The following is a 19,927-nucleotide window of genomic DNA, read 5'->3' as shown; positions in this document are numbered from 1 at the left end:
TCCAGAATTCTAGTTCAATGTCAGCCATGGATTGACTGCATGGCTTGAGCAAGGCACTTAATTTCTTTAAAAAAAAAAAAGGGTATCTCAATGCATTAAGCCTCTGATTTATTAAGTCAAGGAGTTCCACCAAAAGGGAAACCTCCTTCATCTCACCTTCAAGAATCAAAGTACATTAAGGCCAAGTTGGCCAGTGATTTCACACCTCTTTCCTTTAATGTGAAAATGAGGGCAGAGTGACAAATGATGAAGCATTATAAAATACACCATGAAATTAAATCTGCTCTGTGGCTCTGTTATTTAAAAAATGGCATTCAAATGAACAGCGGAATGAAAAATGTCTAGAGTGCCTAACGCGTAGCATGAACACAGGCTGTCAATGCACTTGCATTCTGAGCCGGATCTATTCAAGTGGTTCCCACGGCCTTCAGTTTCTACGTGGTCTCTGCGAGGCCCAGAAAGATGAATGCCCTTTCGGAAGGCAAAGATGTATTTCCTGTAGGTAGAGGCCTTTTAATGTTATTGCTCCTCCAAAGCCAAGACGGTCCAGGAATATCTTTTATAGGAAATAAAGAATATTGTTTGAACAGTGAAAACACCTTGGCAGAGTGTATTCATTACAGGGTGCTTACCTGACAACTACACACGCGTTGTCCAGCCTGTGGCTCTGAGGAGAGGGCCCTCAGACTGAGCTTAACCTTCTTTTGCCTGAAATAGTTTAAAGTGAGGCAGGGCATCACAGGAAGTCAAATCCCAGTAGACTGAGAGCCCAGAACCTGGTCTGCCCTCAAGTGGAGCAGAAGTAATGGCCCAGACAACAAAGCAGGGCCTTTGGACTCCAGCACCTACTACAGTGGCTGGTACATAAGTGCTCAATAAATACTTAAGTGACTGGAAGAGGACTCACTGAAGCTGCTCCCTGCACCCAAACCACACACGTGCTCTCACACACACTCACATTGCACAAGCCTGTATTGAATCCACTAAGCTGATCCTTGGATTGTAGCATCACACCCAGTAGAACAAGGCATGAACAGAGAAGCTAGAAGGGCAGCGTGGCTGTGAGGACCAGCACGGCCATGGAGCATTGGGGAGGTCCCTGCAGCCTCTCACAGGAGTCAGGAGGGGTGGGGCTAAGTGTCCCCTGAAAACGGAAGCCCTTGTTCAGAAGAAACACAGGACACTGCAGAAGCAGAAAGGAAGTGGGGACACACACGCCGTTCTGTTCATGGGCTGCTCCTGGGGAGGAAACAGGCTGGGCATAGATGGGGGGTGGGGCACAGAGGGCAGCAGGCAGAGCCAGGGTGCCCAACCCTGCACACAGACCTGCCTCCCTCAGCTCCGCATCAAATCCTCTTTGAGGGCCAAGCAGAGGGCAGGAGGAGCAGACACAGCGGGTATGGGAGCCAAAGCCCGGACAGGGTTCCTGGAAGGCCTGAACCTGCAGACCTCCCTCCACAGAGCCATACAAGGTGTCCAAGGTCAAGGTTAAATGTAAACCCTAAATGAGGCCAGCAAGGGGATCCAGTGTGGAGACTGGACACTGCCTTTCATGTGTCAAGCAGGACTTGTTACCAAATAAGCATGTATAGTGTTCAGCACATGCAACTAGTTATAATACAGTTACAATACGTAGAAACAACCCAGACAGAGGGAGGCTTGTCACACGATTAACACCTTTTCCAAAGTACTAATTTAGAGAATACCTATGCTGTGAGTTTCCTCCGAATGTTAAAATAGAAACACTGAAAACAGGTCAGCCCACAGAGCCTGCTGTGCAGACACAGCCTCCAGGAGGGAGCAGCTTGGTTACCTGGTTACCAGTCTGGTTACCTGTGCAGACAGGTACACTCAGAAAGGCAGGCCCACACTGGCGCTGCACAGAGGCCTGAGCTGCCTACCTTCCTTCCTCCCTTCCTCCCTTCCTCCCTTCCTCCCTTCCTTCCCTCTCTCCTTCCTTGAAACCCCACAGGCACCAATTTGGGTGTGGGCTTCCCCTGCTTTGAGGAATGAATGAATCCCGCCTCTCTCCTCTCTGCCCACTTTCATACCTGCCCTCCCTGAGTGTCTATGTTACCCCAAACGTCCGTAAGTAGTCAGGAAACCCACCATGTCAGCCATGGGCAGAGAGCCCCAAGACAGTGACCAGGAAGGTCAGTCTAAGGAAAGGATGCGGAAGATGCTGGGAGTCCACCAGCAGAACCATCTGCCTCCTGTCTCCTGGACCACAGGTGCTGTGGTCGCTATGTGGGCCATCGAGAAAGGTCAGGAACCAAACTCTGGGAGGGAGTCCAGGGGACATTTCAAATTCCTCTTCGGCCCATCTCAAAAAGCAAATGGAGTCTGAGATTTAGACTCAGTGAGACAATAATATCATGTTAGTGCCACAAAATCACCGTCAGGGGCCTTTCCTACATTCACGCACAAATACCAGTACAGTGTTTTGTTTTTCATAATGGGGTTACATTTTGAACAGGTTTTAATCTCCCTCCATATTAAATTTTACTTTAAGTTCCTAGCACACTTTACTTGGTATTGCTAACCCTGTGTGACATGTTGTTAGGATCTCTGAACGCATAAAAATCTGGCCACTCAGTATATATTCTGCCCATTTGACCAGCAGGTAGGCAGGCCAACCACTCAGGGGACAATTTGCATATTAGCCTTTTATTATATAGGATATACACTGAGTGGCCAGATTATTATGTGTTCAGAGTTCATAATAACCTGGCAACTCAGTGTATATGACTTATACATATCTCTCAATGCGATGCACATGTCATTCCCGTGCTTTTGCAGGAGGCCACCTGCCAGGTCTGTACACCTCTGTATCTCCCTCTCTTCACATAACAGTGTCCAACCACCAGTCAAAAAGGACTAAGATTCTCTTTCAATGTCTGGTGTAAGTCCTGTCTCTTCAAAAATGAGTTTTGACATTTGAAAATAATGACAAAAGTAAAAGGATCAGCGCCTCCTGGTTAGAGCCGACGGTCTCTCACAAGCGGTGTAAAAACGATTCATCGAAGCTCTGCATGCATGACACTGTCCCTGAGGCAATCTCTCTTCCTCCTCTTTCTAGAACCCTGGGTCTCGGCTATTCCAAGGTTATTGCATCTTCAGACATCAAGGAAACAACCAGCATCACAGTCCTCACCCCGCTGCACACTCGCTGGGAGAAAACTGGCTCCTAAAATATTAGAATCATTTTTGTTTATTTTGTTAAATTCCTGCTCTACTGTATCTGGTCTTGTGAGGCAATTCAGTCAGCTGACAGGCCAGGAACCACGTTCTTCTCTGGGTAAAGCACAGATTCAGCAGAGCACCTCTGAGGAGCCCGGATCTGCTGGGCAGCCATTGGGGGATGCGCATTAGAACATGAGGACTGCCCACCCTCCTTGGATGGGTGGATGCCGCAGGTGGGAGCCCTGTGCATGAAGCAGAGACACATGAGATGCGTGCAATAGCTTTCTCACTGACCTCCCCCGGTGGATGCGGCACCTGCGAGCACTGGGCAAAGCAGAGACACAACAGGGAGATGCGCATTCACTGTCCCAGCACTGAGCGCGCTGTGGACCATCTCAGCCCCTTATACACTAAGGGGAGAGTCTCTGGTGCTACAAGCTGTGCGGAAAGGCAGACATCTGGAAGGGAGGTGAGGAAGCAGCCTCTCCACCAATGGGACTTTGGGAAGCAGTCCTGAGGATCAACACCCAGGCGGGCAGCAGGCAGCCAGGGTAGCTGTGTTCAGGGCAGAAGAGACTTTGCAGCCCAGCGTTGATTCCAAACAGCCAGGGAGCCTCCGTCCCTCCTCCAGCGCAGACCCTCCTCAAAGCCCTGTAGAGTTTGGTTGCACACATCCCAGGCACTTAGAAATATTCTGCCTTGGGAAACTGGTTCACACCCTCCCCCAACCCTCCCCCCCCCCCCCCCCCCCCCCACACACACACGGGGAAACTGTGGCCCTCCAAGTCCCCTCCTCACACTCTAAAGCACTTTCAGGGCAAGAAATCCATCCACTTTATCTCCACGTCCTTAGACACGCATGGCACAGCACACCACACGGGCAGCAAGGTTTTAAAAAGCAACCCCGCGTTTGCTCTATTTCGGAAACCTGCAACATAGCTCTGCACTTCTTGCTTTCCTAGTTTAGCAAAAAATGTTGGGTTTTCAACCATGTGAGAAAACAGATGAAGAGCATGAGTGTCCATAAATATTCCTCATTAGATATTCTGGCATGCACAAGGCAGGAGGAAAAATGTTATTCTCTAACTGTGGGGAAAGCATCAAAAATAAGCATGTAAGTGAAACTATATCATCAGCACAGAACTTTTTTTTTTTTTTTTTTTCCATGAGTCATTCTTTCTGACGTAGAGCCAGATTATCAGGAAGCATAAAGAACTTCTTGGGCACTCATCTGAATAGATACTCTTGGGCCCGATCCCTGAGTCTGTAGTGTAATGTGGCCGAGACAGGGGCCTAGGGCTGCACTGAATAGGAATTCTGGGTTAAACGTAGGCAGGAGACTGGCAAACCCCTAGGGGAACATTAGCACCAGCCCTGCCCCATAGCCTGGTGAGAAGACCTAGGTCCAGGCAGGTGCCTCTGCTAATGCTTTGGTGGGAGCCTGCTCTTGCCTCCCCGCCAGCTCCTCCCCTGCTGGCAGCATGACTGACTCAGTGAGTGCGTGGTGTGTGTTGCCTCTCGGTTTCCAGATATCAGTTTCCAGATGCAGCCGGAATAGTGTTGAGAGTTTCTCTCTCTGTTTAGGTTGGCGGGTAGTGTGGATGTACGTGGCCTCGTGTGTCTGGGTGAGCTCTGTGGGAGGAGCCAAACTAGCAGCTGCCTGTGCTCCTGCCTGCAGGGCAGCACTGACTGGAGGGGTGGGCCGCACTGGAGGGATCTCATGTCGGTGGGGACATCCCATGTCATCTGATCACTAAAGTTTGGGGTCACTGTTAGCCTGGTGCAAGCAGTGAACAAGGGCCACCAGGAAAGTGAAGGGGAAGCCGTTCTCTTGCTGTGATAGGACACACCTCATCAGAACCACACTGATTTTGAAACTGGGTCAGTGGCTGATCAGTGGTGACAGAGGGTGACACCGTCAGTGGGTGGGGGAGTTTCTCTGAGGCTGAAGCCAAAGCTTCCTCACAGGAAATGTGATCTGATCAGAGCCCCCTAGCTGATTTTCCTGAAGACATCAGACTTCTCCTTGGTGTGGACTGAAACTTGTAAAATGCAAACAGAGTTGCAAGAGCCATTTGTTTCTTGTTATGAAATGCACTGGCTTCAACAGCATGCTGATTGAGGTAATGTCGTAATTCAGGTTGGTGGACAGGCCTGCCTTGCTGGATTTCTATATTTATTACACATGCATGCAATCACAATACATAGTGTTCTTTTATGTATTTACTAGAGGCCCAGTGCATGGATTTGTGCACTGATGGGGTCCCTGCGCCTGGCCTTCGGGGATGGGGCCAAAACCCACTCTCCAACATCCCCCAAAGAGTCTCAGATTGTGAGAGGGCACAGGCTAGGCTGAGGGACCCCTCTAGTGTATGATCGGGGCTGGAAAATGACCAAGGAAGGGTTCTAGGATGTGTCTGGTCCATCTCACCCAGGCCTGATCAGCCAGACCTTAGCAGCAAATATCTGCCTCCTGGAGGTCAGTGTGCATCATACTGACTGGTCAAATGGTTGGAGGGACAATTAACATATTAGCCTTTTATATATATACTAGAGGCTGTCCCTCAGCCCAGCCTGACCCCTCTCCAATTTGGGACCCCTTGAGGGATGTCCAACTGCCCATTTAGGCCCGATCCCACTGGGCCTAAATGGGCAGCTGAATATCCCTCTCACAATCCAGGACTGCTGACTCCCAACTGCTCACCTGCCTGCCTTCCTGATTGTCCCTAACCACTTCTGCCTGCCAGCCTGATCAACCCCTAACCACTCCCATGCCAGCCTGATTGATGTCTAACTGTTCCCCCTGCCAGCAGAGTGACGGTTAATTTGCATATTACTGTTTTCTTAGGTAGGAGGATATATACTAGAGGCCCAGTGCATGAATTTGTGCACAGGTTGGGCCAATTGGGGTTGGGGTCCTGGTCAGTTGGCCAGGCGGCCCCAACCCTAATTGGGGTGAGGGGGTTGATTGGGGGCCTCGCTGGCTCCCCCTTTGTCAAACACCTGATCAAGGGGACAATTTGCATATTAGCCCTCTATTATATAGGAAAAATGTATATTTTTTCTAAGAAATATGCATACCATATTTATTCATTAGCAATGTGATGTTTCCCATTCAGCATTGTTACTACGAACTTGAGCTATATGGATACCTGAAGTTCTAGGTAATTTAGTTTAACTTCTATGACTACGTCATAGTATATACCCATAACCCTACCTAGAGAGCTATTTGTCTCTCTCTTTTTTAGTATCAAAAATTTTATTCATTAAAATATGTAGGCATAGTTAACAGACTGCTGAAAGGGAAATTTATAGCACTAAATGATTACATCAGAAAAGAGAAAAAGTCTCAAATTGATAATCTAAGTTCTAACTTAAGAAACTAAGGAAGAAGAGTTAAATATACCCAAAGATAGTCGGAAAAAAAAAAAAAAAAAAAGAAAAGAAATGATGAAGATAAGCAGAGAAACCAATGAAAATGAAAACAGTAAAATCAATGAAACAAAAAGCTAGTTCTTAGGGGGAAAAAATCAATAAAATTGATCATTCTCCAGCAGAACTGATACAAAAAAGAAGACACAAAAATCACCTCTATTGAGAATGAAACAGAGGCTCCTACTATAGACCCGGTGGCTATAGAAGACTAGTAAGGAATTCTATTCTAAGATGTACCCATGAATGGCATGGGTGGTGGTCTATCTGTACCAGGGAACACTACTCAGCAATGAAAAAGAATGAGCTATAGATGCACTCAAGAGAATTGTGTTTAATGAAAACAAGCCAATCTGAAAAGGTTCCACATTGTAAGGTTTCACTTGGATAGCATTCTCAAAATGATGAAATTATGAAAACGGGGAACAGATGAGTGCATGCCAAAGGCTCAGGGAGGGAGAAGGGGGAAGATGGCTGTGGTTTTAAAGGACCATGTGAGGAACCCTGTGATGAAACTGTCATATGTGACTGCGGATGGTCCCATAACTCCACTGAGAGGGCAGGGCGGGCGAGGATGAGCTCCTGACTCCACTGTGGGGCAGGGCGGAGTTATCCTCCATTTCATAACTGGACCCAGCCCAATCATGGTTAGCCGAGGCAGTGACATCACCACTGACCAGAGTAAAACCCCTGGACTGGACAAAATTCTCTCTCTTCCACCATGCTGGTGTGAGTGGGACAGAGCCCATGCTAGCATGGAAAAGGCTCTTTTGTTTATTGCATTGGACTCGGCTCCCTGGTGGTCCTTGGGGATCACGAAGTCTGGGCCTAACACACGTGTGTGATAAAATTACACAGAACTTTGAGCACACACGCACACCCCTTTACCCCACATGCAGCCTGGTGAAACCTGGAGCCTCAGTAAGGCTGGCAGATTGTATCAATGTTCATTTCCTGGTTGTGATATTGTTCTATAGTTTTTGCATGATGTTATGACGGGTATATAGATCGCTCTGTATGATTTCTTAAAATTACCTCAAAGTTTTTAGAAATGCTTCCATGAGTATCCTGTGTATATACGTCACACACAAAGACCAGATTCTCCCCCAATGAGACCCCAGGGTCATAGAAGGTAACCATCTTTTCTGGCCAAGGACACATTCATCTCCAACTTTTCCAGATCCTTCTCTAAAGTGTCTGTTCTTTTTTACCCTCCTACTCATAACAACATGAGTCAGAATTCAACAGTGTTTACCAGTACAATGGAAATAAAAAATGTTCCCATTAATGTGATTTTCAATTCCCTGATAACATGTGGATAAAACACCTCAGCATATTTTATTAGCCTGGCTGGGTTTTCTTCTCCAGACCAGCCTGTGCTCTCCTATCTTCTTCTATTGCATGGCTTGTTTCATGTTTCTGAGTTTTAGAATTTTTTATATATCCCAGAGGCCCCACTCATGTCTGTTTGTCCCTGTCCTCTGATTGTCTAGTTTTTCAGAATAGAGCCTCACACCTACTCATTGGTTGCTGGAAACCTAAACCAAACATTGTCTCTGGTAATACAATGTAAAGGGAGCTGGACAACCTTGTTGGCTCTGAATGGTCGGAGTTATTATCTCATCATCTAGTTGAGATAGTGGTAGTTAAGGCAACTTTAATTTGTTAATCATATGTAAATTCTTGTTGATTTTCTGTTGTTGGAATTTTCTGCCTAAGGGATGTTTTTGTCTCAGAGTCTCAATAAAAGGAATGGTAAAAGGCCAGAGGATGGAGTAATCCTCCCTAGAGGTGGACACCCGCCTGGCCCCCATTTTCCCAAATTAACTCTTTTCCAGTCGGTTTTTCTTCATTTTGTGTGCGGCCTTCTCCAGAAACCGGACTCTGAGTGGGCCCTGAACCACTCGGGTCGTGTTAAGGGATCCCACAATTGGTGGTCACAGAATTCAGGGTAAAATAGCATACAGATTCCCATTTTTGAATTTTTAACAATGATCGAGCCTGGGACATTCCTAATGGCTTCAGAATACGAGCTATCTGGCTGGAGCATGAGGGCGATTCTGCAGAGGCAGCTTTGGCGCACGCTGAGAGCTCCAGCCTCCCTCCCTTCTGGCCACCTCCCCAGCCTTGTCCTTGCAATAAGTCACTGCTATGCACCTCCTCCTGACTCTATCTCTGGTTTTGCTGGACCACTACACACTTGGGCGGAGACTAGGAGCCTGCTCAGGAGAAAGGCCAGCTGCTGTTGGCTCTTAGCGTGGCTGGAGCACAGGGCATCCTGGTGCATTCACTGTGGTGTAAAACCATCTCCAAGCCCCCAAGTTCAGCTGGTTTCAGCTTCCTTCAGGGTGTCTTTTGGACCAACAGAAGCATCTTACTGCTGATGACTACTTAATAGAAACCACACAACGTCTTCTGAATACTTCCTTCTCTCAGGAATGACAACTGAGGAAGGCAAGGAGAGGATGACTAACAAAGACATGTGCAGCACCATTACAGCCAAATCATCCTGAAGAGGAAGCATGGTTTTGGGCGTGGTTACTCACTCATGGTGGAATTTTAAGAAGGAGAAGAGGAAGCCAGCTCTGTAAGGCTCCTGGGCTGTCATATTCACCAAGGCCGCACAGGGCGGCAACCCACGCTGGTGATGGTCTTCTGGAACTGAGCCTCAGTGTCCCCGTGTCTCCATGCCTTGGTTTACTCAGCCGAAACCAGGATGTAAGAGAGTCATTATATCAGAGGAGAGCATCCTGGAGCAGTCACAACTGTGACGATGTGGTCTGCAACTCTCAGAGGAGCCTGGGCAGTAAGTGCTGCCTGGATACCTGGGTAGAAAGGCAGCCAGACAATTGCTAACTTTGTGTCAAATGTGTAAAGAATCTAGAGAGAAAGGAAAAAGCATCCAGACAGAAACAGGACAGTTAACAGAAAGGTTTTCCAGCTCGGTGTCCTCATGGACCCACCCACCGTTCAAAACCACCACGACTGGGCATTACAAGCCAAATCACAGAACAGGAAGCCTGCCTTACGTGTCCTCCCCTTTGGGCAGAAAGGTGATACTTTAGAGAGATTTTCTAAGTGGCTGTGAACCAAATAGCTTTTGCTCAACCCCACGTTAATGAAAGTAGTTGTTTCAGAACAGTTACATCCTTGGCAGTTAGTGCTAACCACATTTTACAATACTTTTTAACTGGAGTCTCTCCCTTCAGGTTTTTGTTTACTGCACTTAAAATAAAACTACTGATGGGCACTGTGCCTTGGCTGGCAGAAACATAGCTATTAGCTGCGGCCTCTTCCTGGGTCCTTTGGCCCATCCCTGGGGAAGAGCTGCCGCTTGCCAGCTCCCCAGTCTGCACACCTGGGCCCAGAGGCTCCCAGGTCGCTGCCAGATAGCCTGGGTGCAGGACTGAGCGGACTACGGTGGCCCTGGCCTTTGGGCTACTGTTCTGTACAAGTCTCCCTGACTTTGGCAGGCTATAATCTTCTCCCTAAACCACAGGTTTTAAATAAGGGACCCATAAAGTTCCCTTCTTTTGAAACACAGTGTGGGTGTCAGCTGCCAGTACAGCCCCCCTCTCCCCCCCACCCCCAGCTGTGCCAGTGACTTCCGTGGGTGCAGAGATCAAGGGAACACATGGTATTGATTCTCACAACGGCGAAACAGAGAACCAGGAACCGGAGTGCACCCATTTCCTGCCAGCGTCCTACCCAGGTCCCCAAAGAAACCGAACCCTTTTCACAAAGCCCACCGCTCCCGTAAGGGACACTGGGAGCCCCCAGCACCTCACCACCTAGAACCACCTGGGTTCAGGGGGATGACTGCAGACACAACACCTTGGGGCGCCCCTCCTGACCTTTGCGGCTCAGGGAGGCTTCCCGCCCAGGAGGGCCGTGCCAGCAAGTGGGCGCAGGTGGGCGAAAGTGGAAGCCTGCGGCTGGAGGCAGCGCGGCGGGCTGGACGGCCCAGCAAAGGCGGAAGCCGCCAGGCCAGTGGCTTCTCCCCACCTCTGAGCACAAAGGGAAGCTGGGGTTCCCCTAAGGGTGCGGGGGAAGAAGGGTGGTCCGCTGGGCTCCAGGTGAGGAATAAGGAGGCACTTGAAGCTCCTAGGGATCCCCCCCGCCCAGCCTTCTTCCCAGCTCCTCGATGACCGTGTCCGCGCCGCCCAGAGTGGCCACTCTGGCCTCGGTCACTTCCCACCCCTACACCGCCACCCCCAGCCCAGCGCTCCTCCGCGACCCCAACCAGGAGCTGGGCCAGAGGCCACCCGGGAGCCCGCCGCCTCCAGACCCGCTCAGCACCCGCGCCCGCCAAGCGCAGGGAGCCCGCGGGCCGCCACCTGCCCCACCTGCCCTGCCATCTGCGCGCCCGCCCGCCACAGGGTCCCGCACGCGGCCCGGAAGGGACCCTGATCCAGAGCAAAGACAGTCCCTGCCCTGGGCCTCCCCCGCCCTGGGCCTCCTTCCACCCGGCGCCCCGCGCCCGGCTGAGCCCCGCTCTGGGCCCCGGCGTGCGTCCGCACCCCGCGCCCCGCCACCAGCGCGCGGAGACAAAGCGCCGCCGCCCCCGGAGGTCACCCACCTCGCTATGCTCGCCGCTCCCAGGCCGAGGGCTCCGCGGGGTCCAGGCCGCCTCCCCGCTGCCCGGGCCCCAAGCGCGGGGTCCCCGGGCCTTTGGCGCCGCCTTCCGGGTCCGGGACGCGGGCCGCCGGGGCCGGAGGCTCGTTCTCGGCGGCGCTCGGCGGCGGAGACTGAAGGCACAGCTCCTCCGAGGCCCCGCGCACCCCGCCCCTCCCCGCCTCCCTCCCGGGCTTCCTCCTGCCAGGTAAACACCCCGAGCCCCACCTCCTGCCCGCGAGCGAGCGAGGCAGAGTGAGACTGGAGGGCCCAGGGGGCGACCTGGGGATGGCCGGGCCACAGGGAGCCTGGGAGGGCGGGGCCGGAGTGCGCCCCGCTGACCTGCTGTGCCTCAGCCTCTGAAGCCCCAGAGATCACCTTCTCCCTGCACCTCACAGCCAGCGGCTCAGGCCCAGAGTGAGAGTCCAGGGGCCAGTGCCAGGTCTTCAGCGCTCTGGGTCCAGGTCTGAAGATCCTGGCCCTTGGGGACACGGGGGGGGGGGGGGGGGGGGGGGGGGGGGGGGGGGGGGAATTAGCTCTGCTAGGACCCTCAACCACAGGCAGGTCCGGGCTGGAGAGCACAGGGTTCCCTCCAGGCGGCAAGTGTAATGTGCCAGGAAACAACCAGAAAGTGCCCAGGAAAAGGGGGTCCCACAGGCTGCAGCATATGTTGGCTTGTGGTCCCTCCTCCTCATGATTCCAAGGAAGCCTGCTGTTTGGACGGACATTAGCCACCTGGAGGGACACACAGATTTGGTGGATTCAGAGGACCTTTTCCTAGATCCTCAGCCTCCTCCAGATGGTGGAAAAGTGAGAGTGAGAGAGAGAGAGAGAAAGACCCTCCACTGAGACCCTGGAATCCCTTCTGACTTATCTGACACTTCCCAGGAGCCCAGGGACCAGACAGTGGACTGACACAGTGCCTTTGGGTGTGTGTGTGGTGGTGGTGGTGGTGGTGGGAGGGGTGTCTGGTGCTGGGCAGGACTCAGCAAGCCCCTGTACAGCGCCAGCAGTACAAGGCCTGCGGAGGCCACTTCCAGTGTGTTCCTGGGCTGCGTGCCCAGAGCACCTTCACACACCAGGGATCCGTCATCATGTTCAAATGCTGCTGATTCCAAGAGAAATACTAGTAGGTCTGCAGTAATATAAATATTTAATCTGAGCCTTTCTCAAAGGGTCATCGAGAGGAGAGGACATCAGGGTGGCCCTCATGCACTCTCAGTGGTGATCTCAGAAGAGGAGGGCAGAGGAGAAGCCATGTGCACAGGGAGCAGGGGTTGGAGGGAGGTGGCAACCAGCCGAGGAAGGCCTGGCCCACCAGGAGCTGGAGGAGGCAGGAAGGACCCCTTCATACACCCACCCAGAGACACGAAGTGACCACATCCTGGTTCCAGAGTTCTTGCTCTCGATGGTGAGAGAACACATTTCCGTCGTTAAGAACAAGAGGGAAAATGGGTGCCGGATGCAGAGGCCAAGGGCTCAGACCTGTTCTGGCCCCACCTCAGCCACCTGAGCCAGCTGGGCTGTTTCGGGGCAGCCTCACACAACACCCAATCCCCTGACCTCCCTGCCCATCTTCAGGATCCTCCCCTCCCACTGCAGGCACTTGGTTCCCCAGTGCCCTCCTGATGGGAATGCCTGTGGGCAGGCACAGGGTCCCACCCACCAGGCCAGCATCAGTCATGCCGCATGGGTGACTGAAAAACCCAGAAAGTGGGCGGTGAGCCTGCTTTGAGGTCGGAGAAGACCTGAGAGTCCCTTGATGTGATTCTTGGGGTGAAAAGCACAATGGAGCAAGGACAGGTAGGGATGCCAACAGAGCGAGGTCAGGGGCATGAGATGCAGAGGAACTGAGGGACTTTTGGGGCGCAAGCCTGTGGCAGGGTGGTGGGAGAGAGAGAGGAGGCAAAGGATACAGGGAGGGCGAGCAGTCCTTGCCAGGAGCTGTGAGGCTTCCTGCAGTGAGCAGGGCTTGAGGCCCAGGAAGCTGTGGGACTGTGGGCTCCCAGCTCTGGGGGCTGGAATAACGGGGAGAGATTGGAGTACAGAGAACACTGGGGAGAAAAGCAGTAATTACAGTGATCAGCTAACATAACTCCAGGCGTGGCCTAGTTCCAGCACTGCTCTGAATCCCACGCGGCTGGGGATGCAAGCTCGATTCTGATTCTGTGTTGTAAGGGGCACAGGGCTGCCAAGGGGCACCAGCTGGAGCCTTTGCCACGGCATCACTACTGCTTTTTAAGCCCACAAAGGTGAGGGAGGGGGCCCTGCATGGCTGCCCAGGATAAGTATCTGCTGTTTGTCACAGGGGCTGTAGTGGGGATTCGGTGGTAGGTAGGCTGGGGCAGGGCGGAAGGCAGGGCCCATTGCTTTGCACAGGGGTAGGGGGGGACCAGGAGGGGCTGCAGAAGAAGGGAAGGCCTCTGAATGACACTCAACTTCTGCCAGGATGGCTGGTGAGTGTTGGCTGAGACCGAGAGCATGGGATGAGCTGCAGGTCCAATGGAAAGAGGGAAACATGGCTCTCCCAGGCAGGCTGGCTGTGGGGTCTGGGATGTTCAGGTGACACATGTTGGTAGTCGTATTCCTAAGGCATGGTAGGTAGGATGTCATGTCATAAACAGCTCTGGCTGAGGAGCCCCCTTCTTTTCCCACGCTTCCCTCCCCAGAGTTGCTGGCCCTGGTGGCCGAGGCCTCCCTCCACAGTGCAGGGCCTGGCTAGGACACTCGGTCCCACATCCATACGTGGAAGTGCTTCTGAGGGACTGTAAATACCCCAAATTAATCTCCCTTCACCTCGTTTGGTGTTTATGGACATGAGGGGGCATCCAAGTGTTGTGGGCACAAAGCCTAACTATTGGAAAGCCATTAAAAACAAACAAACAAACAAAAAAGCAGGGCAGAAGAATTGAATGTGCTGTGAGGTCCATGGGCAGTAAGGGACCTTGGTGGCAGAGCTCCACCAGCCCTGTAACCGCCAACACGTGGCTCTGTGGTCTTGCAGGTAAAATGCTCATTCAGAGTCTGGCCCCAGGCCTCCTCTCAGCTATCGGGGCCACATATTTATGAGCCTCTTCTTGGACCTGGTGCTTCATGTTCCTGCGACTTCACTGTGGCACAGGCCCAGTGAAAGGTCGGGAGTCTGACTCTGTACAAAGCCCCTCAGCCTTCAGTGGGCTTTGCCACTTCTGGTATGTGTTACAACGTACGCACCAGCACCAACCATGAGAACATGATTCTGTGTTTGGAGCTCCTGGCTAAACTGAGATGGATGCAAGCAGTTTGTAGTGATATATCTGGTAAGAGTTCTTTCTGGCTTTTAACTGTTTTACCTCTCAAAACACTGAGTACTCATGGGCAGGGCTGGAGGAAGCCAGGCTGTGATTGGGTAGTGGCACCCCTGTGCTGCCACTCCTGGGGTGGACGTTTGCAGAGATGTTCCTGTTGCAGCCAGAGTAACGCCTGCAGAAGCTCATCTGGTCAGAACAGCAGAAGACTCTCTGCACTGCCAAAGGATCCATGGGGTAAGCAAGGCTCTTGTGGGATCAACAGCGTCATACGTGATCACATTTATGTTAAGAAAAGCTGTCTATGCTGCTCCAGATCCGAACAATGTTAACCTACCCTGAGGTCCTGTGTCCACAGGTCTGACATGACCAACTAGCCCTCGGAGTCAGACTGTCCCATAAATCAGATTGTGAGCTGTGGGGGGAAAGGTCTTCTGCTCACAGAGCTATGGTTCATGTCCCCTCTGTCCTCAGGAGGTGGCTGGTTCCGAAGTAAGCTTACATCTTTCCTTCAGGGCCTACCACTCTCCCACACTGGGAATGTCCCATGTTTCCCAACCCTTCAGCATACATCCTCCCAGTGCCAATGCATAATCACAGTGATTTAGCCATGTGTTCACCTTTAAAATGACAAGATGGCCAATCATTGCCCCATTGGCTTCAAATCAGCCAATTCCCCATTTAGAGGTTGTTCCTAATAACCTTCCACTCCTGGACCAAAGTATTTTCTGGGTGCAATAAGAAGGAAACCAGCGAAACAGTGAATGAACATTGAAAGGAAGTTCAGAAGGAAAGCTGTTCAGGTATGACATGAATTGGCATCTCGGATGACATGACAAGGGTCAACATCTCTCTTTCCACTTTGCACTCAGTGCAGTTTCTTTTTCTTTTTCTTTCTTTTTTTAAAAATATATTTTATTGATTTTGTACAGAGGAAGGGAGAGAGATAAAGAGCTAGAAACATCAATGAGAAAGAGTCATCGATCAGCTGCCTCTTGCACATCCCCTACTGGGGATATGCCCGCAACCAAGGTACATGCCCTTGACCGGAATCGAACCCGGATCCCTTCAGTCCCCAAGCCGACGCTCTATCCATTGAGCCAAACCGGTTTTGGCTCAGTGCAGTTTCTTTCTTGGCAGGACTCTCTCATTTTTCTGGGGGCTGCTGGCAGCTCCCACACCCCCATTGAGAGTCAGTCTTCACACAAAAGTCTGGGCTCAGTCTGACAGGACAGCTGCAGTGTGTGGTCATATTTGAAACAAGGACCATGATCAGGAGGCTAGTTCAGTCAGGAGCCCTAAGCCCACCAGGAGGGCGGGGGCTTCTTGGGAAGGTGGAGTTCACATTTACATGTGGAAATCAGGTAAGAATAATTTCTTTCACTGACATGTACAGTAGAGATTTAGCATAGAGGAAAAACAAAAACAAAAACCATGAACAAGGAGCCAGCCAGCCTGGCTTTGATCTTTGCTCTGTGACTCACTGGCTGTGTCACCTTGGTTGAGTTATTTAACCCAGTTTGTTCACTTGTAAAACGGAGATAAAAATATTTCCTTATTCTGAGGACTGTCCCAGGAATTAAGTGTATGTGTCTGATGCTCAGACAGGGTCTGGTATGTAGTAAAGATTCATTGTTTGCTCTGTGTCTGTGTGTTTTTATATATAAATGGAAGTAAGTACTAGGAGTTTAAAGGGCATGAGATAACCACAACCAGGCTAACTGATTATCATCAAATGGCGGCTTTATGAGAAGGGCCTTGTTATCATTAAACTTGAGTAATGAAGACAATCACAATTTCTTATTACCTAGTGTTCATATGAATGAGCACCGGAGGAGGTTTAAAAAGTTTATTCTTGTAAGTAGGTTGAACAGTCTCCTTGCAAAATTGTATGCTTTTGCTCATGGATAATTGAAATGGTGTGGTTTTCAAGTGAGAGAAGCATTTGCTGTGTCCACAAAGCTGGGAGCTGGCTGCCTGACTTAGAGCCTTGAGGCATAGATCCCTCTGAGCTGAGTGGGCTCCACTGGCCAATGGTATACCTCCCTGAGGTATGAGAGTGGAGGCCCCTGATGTTAGGGTGTTTGGTAAAGTGAATCACCTCCCATTAATGAAAAGGAATTAATTAACCTTGGGCTACTGGTTTGTCTCCAGGAGAAATCTCAGAAACAGCCCTTTCTTATTCTCTTTGGCTCCTGGGCCCACACTGTACAAGGCCTGGGGTTCCTTACTTTAAATGCAGATGATTGAAATGGGGACATAAGACAAACATATACTCAAGTTGGCAGAAAAGCGCAGTTAAAGCTGATTAAGTATTAGGTGCACCCTCCATTACACCTCAGGACATCATCCAACAGCCTACCTGATGCCTTACACTGTGTGTACAGCATGTAAATTCCATCAGCGTGGTTCTGACTGAAGAACACAACATTCATCTCCATGAACCAGGTCCTTGAAGTGAACCCTGGAATGATAAAGGTCCATTTGGAAGCTGTCATGTTTCTTAAGGACCTGAGGAAATTTGTTTTGGGCACTAAGATTATGACTTGATAAAGCTGAGTCAGTACCACAAAGATCTACTCACAAAGGCAATTTATCTCAATACTAGTATTACAATATTTTCCAAGAGCTTCTGTCCTTGCAACAACTGTCAGAGGTGGCTTGTGGGTCAATTACTATTGTAGCATAAGGATGTGTATTCCTCAGGGTGCTAAGGAAAAGTAGAATCAACCAGAGATGGAGGTATCAACAGAAGCAATCAGAGATGGAGATATCTACCTATCTATTGACCTATCTGTCATCAATTCAGCCAGACACAGGCTGAATCTCAAGCTGCGGTCTTGGGCAGAATTCCTTCTTTTCCAATAAACCTCAGCTTTCCTCAGGTGTTGCTCAGTAGGTACCAGGGTTCTTGTCCCAGCCTTACAAAGCGTTCTGCAATCTGGAGAAAGGACCTGCATGTAGATTCAAGAAGGAGTACAAAGATGAAAGATAATTTTGAAAGGCATTGGGGGGGTCAGAGGAGTTTCAGCTAAAGGAACTGAAGACTAACCGTTGTCTAAGGACCCTGTGCTATTTATTAACATAATTTGTTCTAAGGCAAGGTGGAGATAATACACTTCAAAGGGTAGGGTACAAAAGCATTGTCAGTTTGGGAAATAGCCTACAGCTGTTCAGGTGTTTGGCCAACAGGAGGCAATAAAATGCAGATTTAAGATACTCTGAGCTATCTGGCAGTAAACAATCCTATTCAGGTTTTGGGGAAGTGCCCTTCAGCCATTCCAGATGATTCAGCTCTGCTGGCGTGCTGGAATTGGCTTCCTGCAAAGGCTTCCCAGGGACTGCAGAGTCTCACCCATATTATCAATGGTAAGGTCAACTGATGGAAGGTATTAGTCATGAGTACAAGATACCTTTACAGCAGCCCCTAGATAAGTACTTGATTAACAACAGGTACCTATAGCCTCACCCAGCAGAGATAAAATTTACCCATCAAAGAGGCATTCACTGTTTCATAAGAAAACTTGGAAATGTGTACAGACTTTCTTGACAAACATGAACTTCCTCACATCATTGACTAGAATTATAATACTCCTTTTTCTTACAACTTTTAGAGTTATGGTCCAATTTCATGGTCAGCATACTAGTAGGTGGCACAAATGTTAGAATATGTTTTCCCTTGTCTCCGACTCTATGAATGTTAAGGAAATAATCACCTTTAGGAAGAGCTGGAAGATGAAAGTCCTCCAAGACCTTTGTGCCCAACCCTTTGGGGCATGGTGACATTTTATGCTAATGCTGCCTCTCAACTTCCTTAAAATGCTGAATTATTCTCTCCTTGGAGGGGTGCAATCACTTTTCTGCTGACTATTATGAAGACTATAGATAAAAGCAAAGTCTGAAATGTTCTACAAAAGTTATTTACTATCTCTAGCCTGTTGTGGAAATCCACCCAAGATGCCCACTGATGGGTGACTTTGCCATCCTGCCTGGAAGACACAGTCGTAGCTGCTTTTATGAAGAAATCAGTCTACTCTCCATGCAATATACACTGAGTGGCCAGATTATTATGATCTTTGAACACATAATAACCTGGCCACTCAATGTATATCCTATATAATAAAAGGCTAATATGCAAATTGTCCCCTCCACCAGGAGTTCAACCAGCAGGCAGGCCAGCCAACTGCCCATGTCCCCTCCCCCTGGCCAGTCTGGTTGGACCCCACCCATGCACGAATTCATGCACTGGGCCTCTAATACACACACACACACACACACACACACACACACACACACACTCTGAGTGGCCAGATTATTATGCGTTCAGAGGTCATAATAATCTGGCCACTCGGTGTATATTTTCATGACAGGAGAGTGCAGCTAAGATCAGCCAAATTCTAAGGCAGAAGTGGCTGGAACTAGGAGGCCTTGGAAATGTCCTCTCCTGCCTTCCCAATTATATCAATTTTCCACTGGCCGATATAACATTATTATTTTAAAGCTTTGATTCATGATAAAATGCAAATGCTACTGGGAGAAGTAAGGGAAATGGAAGCTATCAAACTATTTTCATGTTGGATAAATGTATTTCGGATCTTCCCTGATCTGATTTCAAAAAGGATGGAGGAACAGTCATGAGATAAGCAAAGCTCTTGGTGGGCATGTTGCTGAGGAGGCAGGCTGGAGGTGAGGTCAGAGGCCCTGCAGGCCATCTTTTTTCTTTACTTCCCCATTTTATCCAACATAAACCTGACCAAATGCTTTTAAAAACATAAAATCAACAATCAATATTGCAGGATCATTTCTATGACATTCAATGCTGATGATTCAAAGGATTAACTGCAGGAGGTAGAAAGATTTGGGAGATGATTTAAATACTGAAAATGTTATGGAATGGTTCAAAGTATTTTTATAAATCATCATTTGGAAAACCTGGCTGACATGTGGTCAGAGTCATAGACTACAGGACCCAGAAGGTAACATTGGCAAAAAGTGTGTCCACCCATAGGGCTAGCTTGCTTCTCATGGGCTCTCAAAGCTTGGGACAATCTCTCACCTGTTCCCAGCCTGAGTCCTCCCAGGGTAATTGAGTTGGCAGTTTCTGGCTTATCCTTCCAGAAATATATTATATCATGACTATGTGTTTGCTCCTGTATGTATTAAAAATGAATATATGTATTATATATTTATATTATATATAACATATTCTTTCTCCCTTCACTTAACTCTTCTGCATTGTCACATATGTGACATTATGTTTATGTATATAATATCAAGTTTATAGTTACCTTGAAAATAATTCATACATTGTTTTCTTACGCTCAGCACCATATTAGTCCTTGAGGAATACTCTCATTTCTCAACATCTGAATAGAATTTCATTTTGTGAATGTAGTGTAATTTATTTGTCT

At 49.5% G+C, this 19,927-nt stretch overlaps 1 protein-coding gene across 11 annotated transcripts in view; it reads right to left on the bottom strand.

The window, feature by feature from the left end:
- The window catches only part of LOC118708074 (myelin basic protein), a 77,248-nt gene extending 65,830 nt beyond the window's left edge, over positions 1-11,418 (bottom strand). For 2 of the 11 annotated variants that reach the window (XM_036419036.2, XM_036419039.2), the window contains exon 1: positions 11,195-11,381. The gene's annotated coding sequence lies outside the window, so the exon portion shown is untranslated. Of the gene's footprint in view, positions 1-11,194 lie in introns of all 11 variants that reach the window. The other 9 variants (XM_045574660.1, XM_045574659.1, XM_045574663.1 and 6 more) reach the window with 9 other exon arrangements.
- Between the last annotated feature and the right edge of the window lie 8,509 nt (positions 11,419-19,927).

Source organism: Pipistrellus kuhlii, unplaced genomic scaffold (assembly GCF_014108245.1).
Source record: "Pipistrellus kuhlii isolate mPipKuh1 unplaced genomic scaffold, mPipKuh1.p scaffold_m20_p_6, whole genome shotgun sequence".
Taxonomy (NCBI): domain Eukaryota; kingdom Metazoa; phylum Chordata; class Mammalia; order Chiroptera; family Vespertilionidae; genus Pipistrellus; species Pipistrellus kuhlii.
Note: the sequence above shows the minus strand (reverse complement) of the source record. Positions and strands in the feature narration are given on the sequence as shown.